The sequence below is a fragment of the Montipora capricornis genome, chromosome 13, assembly GCF_036669925.1.
Source record: "Montipora capricornis isolate CH-2021 chromosome 13, ASM3666992v2, whole genome shotgun sequence".
Taxonomy (NCBI): Eukaryota; Metazoa; Cnidaria; class Anthozoa; order Scleractinia; family Acroporidae; genus Montipora; species Montipora capricornis.
The window spans coordinates 21,989,902-22,002,401 of NC_090895.1; the positions used below are offsets into that span (position 1 = coordinate 21,989,902).

The following is a 12,500-nucleotide window of genomic DNA, read 5'->3' on the forward strand; positions in this document are numbered from 1 at the left end:
GTATTGCTCATTTGTCCCTAACACTGATAAACACTGATCAACTGTCCCTAGCAAAATTGATCATCTGCCCCTAGCACTGATCAATTGACCCAAGCATTGATCATCTCTCCCTAGCATTGATCAACAGCTGTCTCTAGCACTGATCATCTGTCCCAAACAGTGATCAACTGTCCTTAGTACTGATCATCTGTCCCTGGCTCTAGTTATCTGTCCCTAGCACTGATCATAAGGGATTGTTTATCATATGATAGTACTTTAAATTACTTTCTTTGGTCAACTAAGGTTGACTCACTCAAGATTTTGGTGTCAGAAATTTTGAAGAACACGGCGATTGCTCTAGCCGAGGTGAAAGACGATAAACATCACAGAATGCTCTCGTTCAAGGCCGCGGACTGCACAATTAAATTGTACACTACTACAAAGAAGATCATTATTCAGGGTTCTGGCAGTGCAAGTTTAACAAAGGCATTCTCGGACTTTTTGAACATTAAAGGTAACGGTTATGAAGCAATGAATAGTAATAATGGCGGCCAGCAAAGCGAGGCGTCGGCAGCAGATGAACATATTGAGATGTATGCAATAGAACAACTAGATCCGACGGATGCGTTGACTACTACAAGTCAGGATGAGGTAAAATCTGATTTACAACTAATAAAAGAGGAGATAAAGAGAATGAAAAATGATATCTCGTATATTTTGAATAATGGCGGGAAAATTAACATATCTTCTGCTGGTGCTGCTGAAAATCAAAATCTGAATTTCAAATTACGGGAAGAGAATAATCTACTTCGTTATCAACTGAATATCGCGAAAGATAATCTAGCCAAGCTGAAGGAAGAGATAGGAACCCTTGAAAGCGAAAAATCAACTCTTATTTCAACGATAAGAATTCTCCAACGAAATGATTTAAAGCTCTGTCAAGAAGAAGCGTATAATTTTACGGCCGTTGGGACAACAACAGAAGCTGTCACGCCATCAGAAGCAGTCACGCCAACAAGTATCTCTGTTGTCAGGCCTGCAAAGAAACCCAATCAAAGCGGCAAAAAGAACCAGAGTCAGAAGGAGAACCACAAAGGCAGTGGTAACAGAAAAGATAAGAAAAAAGAGCAGGAACACGGCCCGCAGAATATATTGTTAGAATCAAGTAACTCACGGCCTGGCACAAGCCTAAATCGGCAATCTGAGCAAAAAGATTCAGACAATCAGGTAGTTATTCTTGGCGATTCTACTGTGAAGGGATTACAATGGTGGAAAATGTCAAAAAATAACACTAAAGTTCAGATGTAGTGTTTCCCTGGTGCTACAGTGAGCGATATGGAAAGCTATGCTATCCCAACTGTTCGTACCCAAGTGAAATCATACTACATGTTGGCACGAACGATCTTCGCGACAGATCTCCTCGGGAAGTCGCAGAAGATATTATAAATCTGTGCGAAGACATATCGCAGAATACCACAGCTAGTGTAACCATTTCAGGCTTCACCCATAGAACAGACGAGCCAAGCATGGGGGACAAAGTAACCGAAACGAACAGGATTATCAAGTTATTTGTAAGTGGCCGCGACTTAAGTTTTATCGACAACAGCAAAATAGGAAGCAGCATGCTGAACAGTAGTGGCCTGCACCTAAGTCAGAAAGTTGGCGCAGCACTTGCTAAGAATATTTTGAATCATATTAGTAATTGTTATTGATTTAAAGAAGTGAACAGTTTTTTTGCCTGAATGTGAACCAAATTGTTATGATGATCTGACCTCTGCCTTGAAAGTAAGGGGCTTCAAAATTGCGAGTATTAATGTTGCAAGTCCCTCGCTGCATATTGAAGAGCTTCGACTAATTATGGCTGATCAGTGTCTTGATCTGCTAGCAGTTAATGAGACTAGACTCGATTCCACAATAACTGACAACTTGGTTCATATTGACGGCTATTCAATCCTAAGAAAGGATCGAGACCGTAATGGCGGCAGCGTATGCATTTATCTTCGATCGAATATTAATTATTGCCTTACAAATGAAATAATTCCCAATAACGAGTTTGAAATGTTAAGTGTTGATATTAAAAGGCCTAATACTAAAGCTTTTAACGTAACTGCGGCCTACAGGCCACCTAGCTGTACGGTTGGCTTTTTAAAGCTTTAGAAGCTATTGTTCGCATTATTGACATGGAATCTAAGGAACAAATTATCTTAGGCGATTTAAAATGCAACTATCTATCGGATAGAAATAATATGCACCTGTCTCAGTTGAAGCAATTAAGTTCGACCTATCAGTTTCAACAACTAATCAATGAACCTACTAGAATCACGCCGTACACTTATTGATATAATATTATCAAATGAACCCTCAAGGATTTTGAAATCAGGAGTGGTGCATATGGGATTAAGTGATCATAGTATGGTCTATACAATACGTAAGTTTGCCATTTCATCTAAAAACACTCATAAGCATGTGACCACTCGTTCTTTTAAAAAGTTTAATGCAAATGCCTTCAGAGAAGACCTAAAGTCAGCTCCCTGGGATAGCTTAAGAAATTGCACTACTCCCGATGAAATGATTGTAATCTGGGAAAATATGTTCTTAAAAATAGCTGACGCTCATGCGCCTATAAGAACCCAGCGAGTAAGAAATAAAAAATCCCCTTGGATTACTACTGAGCTGAGGGAGCTGATTACAGGTCGAAATAAACTGAAAAGGTAGGCTATATTAACAAAACAGCCATCTATCTGAGATAAATATAGAAAAGACAGAAATAGAATAAATAATGAGATTGAAATGGCAAAAGCAAATTATTGTAAATCAGAAGTGGAGCTAAATGTGGGTAACCCGAAGGAAATATGGAGGACAATCAACGAGTTAACATATCGTAAGTGCACTAGTAACTCTTCAATAAGTGAACTAAAAAGTGGTGATAATTCCTTCACAAAACCCGCAGAAATATGTGAGATTTTAAGTGACCATTTTACATCTGTTGGTCCTACCCTAGCCTCAACACTGCCTAGTGGAAATACAAGTTTTGACTCCTACGTAAAGCCTGCTTCCACGACTTTTAATTTAAAATATACCTCTGCCACTGAAGTTTTAAAGTTACTAGGTAAATTATCTCCGACTGACAAGGCCACTGGCCTTGATAACATGTCATGTCGGCTTCTAAAAGAAGCAGGCCCAATTATTGCCACTTCTTTAGCCTGTATCATAAACAAAACCATAGATACTGGCCTCTTTCCTTCACAGTGGAAAATGGCTAAAGTGTTTCCTTTGTATAAAAAGGATGATCGCACTGATGCACAAAATTATAGACCAATATCTGTGTTGCCAGCCATTTCTAAGATTTGTGAAAGGGTAGTCTACGATCAACTATACCGTTACTTAAATTCAAATGGCCTGTTAACAAAAAACCAGTCTGGATTTCGTTCCCTTCACTCTACAGTGACAGCGTTGTTACATTTAACAAATAATTGGTATCTCAACATTGACAAAGGCATGACCAATTTGATTGTGTTTCTCGATCTTGCCAAAGCCTTTGATACTGTTTCACATAATATTTTATTGAAAAAGCTTGAGCTCTATGGTCTAAAGGGTGTAACTCTCGACTGGTTTTCATCGTACCTTTCAGGTAGGCAACAGCAGTGCGTAGTAGAGGGCTGTGTATCTAAGCCTAAGTTGATAAGTTGTGGAGTTCCACAGGGTTCAATTTTGGGCCCTTTGTTGTTTTTAATATATATTAATGATCTCCCTGGATGTCTTATTCATACCAAAGCACACATTTATGCCGATGATACCACGATACATGCGTCCTCTGTGTCCACTGCTGAACTGTATGCCAAGGTAAATAATGACCTAACTCCCGTTAGGGACTGGCTTCTTGCAAATAAGTTAAGCTTAAATGTCACTAAAACGGAGTATATTTTCTTAACAATTATCTTCAAATTATCTAACTTAGGAAGAGACTTTCCAATTAAGATTGGCAACAGTCATGTTAAATGAGTCCAAACAACAAAATATTTAGGAATTCACTTAGATGAAAATCTTAAGTGGAACGAGCATGTTGACAAACTTTGTTCAAAAGTTAATCGGTCTATCAGTGGTCTAAAACAGGCACGTAATTATGTACCATTAGATGTTCTAAATACTATTTATAAATCGCCTATCCAGCCTGTGTTCGACTACTGCGATGTTGTTTGGGACAATTTAGACCAGGGACTTGCCACTAGGGTCCAGAAATTACAAAATCGTGCTGCACGCATAATAACCTTTCAAGGTTATAACGTTCGTTCAGCACAAATACGAAAACAACTAAACTGGGAAGAGCTTGCCTTAACGCGTCAAAGGCACTTAAGTCTATTAATGTATGATACACTGAATGGAAATGTACCTAGTTACTTAAGCGATCTCTTCTCGAATGTCTGTGAGAACAACCCTTATAAGTCTATGTTAAGAAATACGAAATATAATGTTGCACTGGACCACATTCCAAAAACAGAATATTATAAAGGGTCTTTCTCATACAGAGGAGGAATGCTGTGGAATTCATTACCAAATGACATAAAAGCGTCCGAATCTAAAGCTATCTTTAACAGAAAACTGGCTAGTAGGCAGGCAAACTGTTGACTACATTTTAGTATATCTTATTATTTGTACATATTTTTCGTGTAGTTGTGTAGTGTTTACTTCTGTTTCTATACGGCTTTCATGTAAAGAAGTTATGTAACTTATGGAATTACCGTATTCAAATAAAGGTGAATCAATCAATCAATCAATCATCTTTCCCTAGCATCGATCATCTGTCCCTAGCGTTAATCAACTGTCTGCACTCTCCTGAAAATCCCCCCCCCCCCAATAATATTCAACCAATACTTAATTCTTATTTCTACAGTTCTTTTTGCTACCTTTTGTGCAATACTGACCAACAAATGTTCAATGTCCACTAATGTACTCCAGAAAACATGTTTCATGCAGCTAAAAATCGCAAAAAGTATCATAATCTGGAAAACCCTTTCCTGGGCATCTACAGGCATTGCATGGCAAATAAAATCTGGTTTTTAATAATTTTTCTTTACTCTGTTAATTTATTTAGATTTTGCAGCAGTAAAATCAAACAAAAAAGTACTAGTCTTGTATCACCGAAAAGAACATGTTCAATCAAACTTGATCAAAAATAATTTTTTCCTAAAGAATGACAACAACAAGCTGGAAACAGACAGTGAATTTAATGGTTGGGGGTATGCTTTCGCTTTCTTTTTGACCAAGGCTATCTTTGGTATATAACCTGAGAAGAAATTCTTAAATGAATTGCTTGGTACTACGTTCCCTTCAATTTACGTCTTGTAAACATCGTGTCCTCTCTTTAGAGGATCTCAGCTCAGCTCTGGCGATAAGGGAATATGCTATTAGTACGTAGCCTATTCTTTTCTTTTGTCTTCTCAGAAGTTGCAATTACAGATAAGTTTGGGGAGAAGTGCTAGGGACAAAAGATCTTTGCTAGGGACAAATGATCAGTGCAAGGGACAGTTTATCAATACCAGCGACAGTTGATCAATATTAGAGACAGATGACTAGCGCCAGGGACAAATGATCAGTGCTAGGGACAGTTGATGAATGTTAGGGACAGTTTTTCAGTGCTGGGGACTGATGATCAATGCTAGGGACATTTGATCAGTACTAGGGAGAGATGATCAGTGCTATGCACAGTCAATCACTACTAGGGACAATTGATCATTGCTAGGGACAATAATTGATCATTGCTAGGGACAGTCGATCAGTGCTAGGGACATATGATCAATGCTAGGGACAGATGATCAGTGCTAGGGAAAGGCAATCACTAGTAGGGATAGTTGATCAATGCTAGGTACAGCTGATCATTGTTAGGGACAGTCGATCATTGCTAGGGACGATTGATCATTGCAAGGGGCAGATGATCAGTGCTAGGGACAGATGATTAATGCTAGGGACAGTTGATCAGTGCTAGGGAGAAATGCTAGGGACAGTCAATCGCTACTTAAGGAACAATTGATCACTGCTTGGGACAGTCGGTCATTGCCAGGGACAGTCGATCACTGCTAGGGACAGTTGATCATTGCTAGGGATAGTTGATCATTGCTTAGGGACAGATGATCAGTGCTAGGGACAGATGATTAGTGCAAGGGGCAGGCAATCACTAGTAGGGACAAATGATCAGTGCTAGGGACAGATGATCACTACTAGGGACAATTTACACTGCTACAGAGAGTCAATCACTAGTAAGGACAGTCAATCATTGGCAGCGACAGATGATCAGTGTTAGGGACAGTCAATCACTAATAGGGACAGTTGATCATTTCTAGGGACAGTTGATCATTTCTAGGGACAGTCGATCTTTGCCAGGGGCAGAGTGATCAGTGCTAGGGACAGATGATCAACGCTAGGGACAGTTGATCAGTGCTGGGGAGAGATGATCAGTGCTAGGGACAGTCAACCACTACTAGGGACAGTCGATCATTGCTAGGGACAGTCTTGAGTCTTGAATGAGGCTCCAGCACTTGGCTATTCACACAGAAGCCCTTTAAGCTAATCCTGCCAAGCCGACCACATTGCTGGAAAGGTCAGACCACAACACCGGGAACACTGTTCCCTACTCTTTTCGAATGGTGTGTGGGATCTTTAACGTCCCACAGAGTTAATGAACAAGGGTTGTGAGACGGGACCTCCGGCTTATCGTCCTTATCCGAGAAGACTAGAGAGTCTAACCATTTGCAGATGTAATTACAAAGAAAGCACTTTCTCCTCAGTTATTTAAAGACCCTGAGTGTTGGTCCGGCCGGAGTTGAACTCACAACCTCCCGCGTGACAGCCCGGTGCTCAACCAACTGAGCCACCGGTGCGCGGTGGAGTCGCGGTGCAGTCGATCACTAGTAGGGACAAAAGATCATTGCTAGGGATAATTGATCATTGCTAGGGACCGTTGCTCAGTACTAAGAACTGTGGGTCAATGTTGGGGAGAATTGATAGAGAGTGATGGGCGAATGTCGGTACATAATGTGTCCCCATACATAACGTACCTACCCCAGTCACCGCTGACTGCTCACCAAAACGAAAAGGACTCACTAGTCTCCAGTCTCTCTCACGCGTTTTCCAAGATGGCGGAGGATGACAATCTTTCTACGGATTCAATTTAAATGAGCAAGATTCGAAAGATACTGGAGTTCATTGAAAGGGTTAAGTGCTGACATGGAGTGTGTAATTTTCAAGAGTAATTCATCACGTTCCTTTTGGAATAAGGCCGATTATGAGACTCAGAGAGTATCAAACAAGGTAATCCGTTGATTGGTATTTCTCACAATCTATTGAATACATCGGAATAAAAGCTTTCTTTTTCATTTCTCCGTATACAGAGTGATTTTATGTTCAAAGTTTGGAGCCTTTAAAGGACATTGAGTAAGCTAAGTACGTGTATTACGAACAGTGAACAAAAGATATCACATTCGCATTGGCATGCTTTGAATAAGACCAAACCTTCTTATACACGTCTTGAAGGTTGAAGTTGAGGTCATTTTTCCAGGCACTAGATGAAATCAAATCCTAAAAGGACACTTAAACTTTGATTTTCTCACTGGCACATTCAGTGCTAATGCACAAAAATTCTCAAGAATTTCGACTGACTCAAGTGACCCTCAAGTTAAATTATTGAAATTATGGAATTCCTAAAGATTCCCATAAATTCCTAGTCCACAGTGCCCTTTTAGCTTTCAGTTCTCAAAGATTTCCAAGAGTTCCAACTCACTGAGTTTTGCTAATGGCATAATTTGGAAATCCTAGGAATTTGCTTAATTTCTATGTTCATAACATAGGAAATAGATGTAGTAGGTAAAGTATATGTGGATTTTTATTCCTGTTTTCTTTTTTTTTAGTGAGTGCTATGTCAAGACTATTTTACCCGCAGACATAGTAAATATATACAGCAGGCCTTTGCTTTTACATAGGAAATAGATACCAGTATGTAGAGTCTATGTAAATTTTTACTCCTGGTTTGTTTTAGTTGGTGCATTACAGGTCCAAAACATAGGCAATAGATAGCACTATATAAAGTCTATGTAAGGTTTTTCCAGTGCTATGTAAAAACTATTTTACCCCAAGACGTAGTTAATACATAGCAAGCCTTTGCTTCAACGTAGGAAATAGATAGCAGTATGTAAAGTATATGGACATTTTACACTCCTGGTTGTTTATGTGGGTGCAATATGTAAAAACTATTTCATCCAAATGCATAGGAAGCCATAAGAAATAGATAACAGTATGTAAAAGCAATGTAACCTTTTCTTCATTTGATGTGCTATGTGAAAACTATGCTTTACAATCACATACCAAAAGAATAGTATTATTTACTATGTAAGTGAAAAGTATACATGGACTTCAGATAACATAGTCAATATATAGCTATTTAAAAACTATGTGAAGATTTTCAATAGTGTTTATATAGCTATATATAGCTATTTGAGAGCTATGTGACCTTTAAATAGTATTGCAACCGATTTTTCCCGCTGAAAGACTAGCTTTGCTGCTCAGATTTCTAGCTACTGGTGAGAGTTTTCGATCCCTTCATTTCAATTTAGGATCAGCAGACCTGCGGTATCTTATATTGTGACGGAAGTGTGTGAAGCAATAACCAAAAGGCTGGGCCCTTCTTACTTAAAAGTGCCTGCGTCTGAGCAGCAATGGCTACAGATTGCAAAACAGTTTGAAGAGAAATGGAATTTTCCCAACTGCTTGGGAGCCATCGACGGGAAACATATTACCCCCCAACCTCCTCCAAACTCGGGATCTCATTATTATAACTATAACGACACGCACTCCATTCTCCTATCGGCTATTGCTGGTCCCGATTGTGAGGCTCTCTATGTAGATGTGGGAACTAATGGCCGCATATCAAATGGTGGCCTATGGAATAAGTGTTCCTTTCTTAAGGCACTTGAAGGAAACAAGTTGGGAATTCCACCAAGTACGCCACTACCACAAGGAATTCACCCGCTTCCATATGTCATTGTGGGAGATGATGCATTTGCCTTAAAGAAGTTCTTAATGAAGCTCTTTCGCCAGTAAAACTTGAGTGTGGATAAGAGAGTTTATAACTACAGGTAAGGTGTTCTCAACTTACTTCATCATAACAGTGTGTGGGAAGAGAGGGGGCTAGGGATGCGGTTGGAAAGTGGTGGATCTAGCTGAAGGAAGGAAGCTTTCCAAGTCGAAGCTTTTGCCAAGATTTAATGGCTGCCTATGGCCCTCCACGTGTGATCTTTCTCTAAAAATGCTTTATCAATTTCAACATCCCATTGCATTTCCTGTAAGCAGACAACTATGGGCCTAGGCATAGGGGACAGCTAATAGGGTCTGCTTGTGGGATAAGTGATGACTGTTGTTTAAAGTTTTCAATGCTGCCATCATCATAATAAAGTTTTAAATAAACCTCCCTTGTTGCTTATCTGCAAAGGCTGTAATTTTCAACATTAAAAAATGTGACCTTATATTGAGCTGTTAACAACAGGTGTCTAAAAAGAGATGTGCACATAGATATTTAAGGTGAAAAAGTGTATTTTTGCTTCACCAGCAAGGTTGTCTCAGAAACATTTCAGGCATTGTAGAACATTTATAGCTGTGTGAACTCTGACAGACGCTGAATTGACTAGTAACCCATCAGATTTTTTTAATTTTTGGTACCCGTCACTTTGTAAGCTAATATTGCTCAAATTGGCCCTCCGCTCTCCCCCATCAAATTCCACCAGCCCTCTTCAGTGAAAACAAATAACCCCAGAATGTAGGCTTTTCATGTAAAGAATGCTTTCTCACTAACAGTTCAACAAAGTTAGTTCCATGTTTTCACAACTGTTTTCTTATTCCTGCCGCTAAACTTGCAGGCTCTCCAGAGCAAGGAGATTATCTGAAAATCTGTTTGGAATCCTGATCAACAGATGGCGTGCACTAAAAAATGTGTTGCTTCTACCTCCTGCCTCAGTTGAGTTCCTGGTAATGGCAGCCCTTACACTACACAATTTCCTGAAGAAGGGGCCACCAAGAAACATATACTGCCCTCCAGGTATTGTTGATTATGAGAATCCCAGAACTAGTATCATCTACCCTAGACAATGGCGTCATAATGGGATACTGCAAACAATGCTTCCGCTTCCAACTCCCTCAACAAGACATAATGCTTGTACTGAAGCAAAAGAGATCAGGAATACTTTCAAAGACTATTTTTTCAACGAAGGAGCTGTCAGCTGGTAATGGGACATTTGTATGTGAATAAGTCTGTACATCAAGTTCAAGTGATGAAATTCTCAATATTCCAGAGAAACCTGTAGCTTCATGTTAATATTATTTTGTACCCAATAACTGAACTAACCATTCCTGTAAATATAAAAAATGCATTCAAAGGTCATGGACTGCCTTAAAAACATCTATACAATAGCACAATGGCTGCTTTAAATGCATTACTTTTAAATATAATGTTCAAAATTATTTAGCAGTTGGGTTAAAAAAATTACTGTAAATTACAATTGACTTGGTGAATTACTATTCACCGCCAGATGGTTTCTCTATGATTTTCCACATCACAAACATGGACAAACGAATGGCAACATTTATTGAAACCAATAACACAACGTAGATCTAAAGAAAGTAGCTTGAAATGTTCTTCCGGGTCAACAAGGCTACCAAGGGGGTAGGCCATGCAGACAACATACATTTAACGTAATTATCTGCATGGCCTACCCGTAGCCAGTAAAGGTGAAAGAACACAAATGACTCAAGCGAAAAAGCTCAGTGGTGTCTTAACGTGATCACCAGTAGTTTTTAAAGGGCACTGATTAAAAAACTCATTTAAAAACAGTCATTTACTATTCTGACGGCTTGTCATGTTGTAATAGATTTCCTGTCCATTCTCATTCTCTGCATAAGTCGCATCTCTCATTTCCTCCGGCACATGGTTGTTGAGAGTAAATAAGCGATTGGCTGGGATTTCACTCTATTACCAGATGGATACACCAGTGATGACATATTATCAAAGTGATTCTCTTGGTAAAATGTTTGCCGTTGCAATAAAGGTTATGCAGCTTCAAATGAAGAATCTGAAGCACTTGAACTCCTGCTTGAAATAGTTTGGTGAGGGTACACATGCATCCTGTTTGAAGACCATGAAATGTGAGAAGGGGTAGGTGTTTCCATAGCTCCGATCTCAATATCAAAAATCACATCAGATATCTTTTTCTCTGCTAACACTCTCTGAGAGGGGCTAAAGCTGTTCAGTTTTTGAGCAATGTAAGCTGAGAACTTGTCACTCGGGCTCTCACCTCTTGACACTTTTTCAGTTGGTTCTTTAAAGGCCTGAACAGCTTGGGTGAGAAATTCCGTCTTCAAAGCTTCTATGTCTTTCTTTTGGCCTTTTTCGTTCTAGGTTCTTCTTCGGTGTCGTCTTCACCTTCAACCGCCCCATTGTTTGTTTCTTCTTTAACAAGGTTATCAGTGCTTTTCCTTGCTTGAAGCACCACTGTTAGGAATTTCATCATATCCAAAAACTTCCATTTGCTTTTATACTGCTCGCTAGTTGCTGCCCCGGACTTTAATTTCAACTCGGAATGCCATTCGCTGCTAAACTGAGCTCTTAAAACGTTCCACTTTGAGGTAACTTCTTGTTTCGGAATCTCCATCGCCTCTGTTATTTCCTGGTGGGCTTTCCTTCGCTTGTCGCGATCATGATAAAGGCTAAATGTGTCCCAGAGACATGGGCGCCCCTCATACTCACTAATCAAAGTTTCAACTTCCCAATCCTTCCAAAATCGCTTCTTTTCCTTCCTTTTTTTTTTCCTTTCTGGCTGTCTGCAGCTGGTTCTTCATCAATTGCAACAACCACGAGGTCTTGATCCTCCGCCATCTTTGTTTTGCAAATGACGCGAGAATAGTTGTACTAATGTGCGAGCCAGCGAGCCATGCGAGCAATGGATGCGAGCCATGCGAGTCATGACTGCGAATCATACGAGCTATGACTGTGAGTCATACGAGCCATGGCTGCGAGTCATGCGAGTCAACATGGGAGTCACACAGTTATTGAAAGCTAACGGTTTTAAAATGGGTGCTTAGACTTAATAAGTGTTTATCAGCGCTATTTGAAATGGGTGCTTAGAATTAAATGCGAAATGCGCATGGCTCACAGATTTAGCAGACCCACGCGAGAAGCCTAGGCTTGAAAATAAAATAGTGATTCGTGATTGGCTAGCAGGGCGAACGTGACCTGCTTCAGGATACAACTTTGTTGGAAGAGCAGCAAAACACTCTAACATTTTTTCGTCGACCAGAATTGTTGGACGAAATGTTTGATCAAAAGCAAACTCTATCCACCATTTGATCGAACAAAAATTGTTGGACAAACATCATCCAACATAGGCGGCCAAACGGTCGTTGGATCGAGCAAAGTTGGAACGTTGAATCCAACGTTGTTCAATAGTTTGGCCAGGGCTTTAGGCAATGAATATTTTTAGAGA

The 12,500-nt window shown here is 39.8% G+C and overlaps 2 protein-coding genes across 3 annotated transcripts in view; both read right to left on the reverse strand.

The window, feature by feature from the left end:
• Positions 1-12,500, reverse strand: part of LOC138030115 (tyrosine kinase receptor Cad96Ca-like) — an 86,538-nt gene that overhangs the window by 30,040 nt on the left and 43,998 nt on the right. The window lies entirely within an intron of this gene.
• LOC138030700 (uncharacterized) overlaps positions 1-12,500 on the reverse strand; it is a 42,191-nt gene that overhangs the window by 13,874 nt on the left and 15,817 nt on the right. The window lies entirely within an intron of this gene.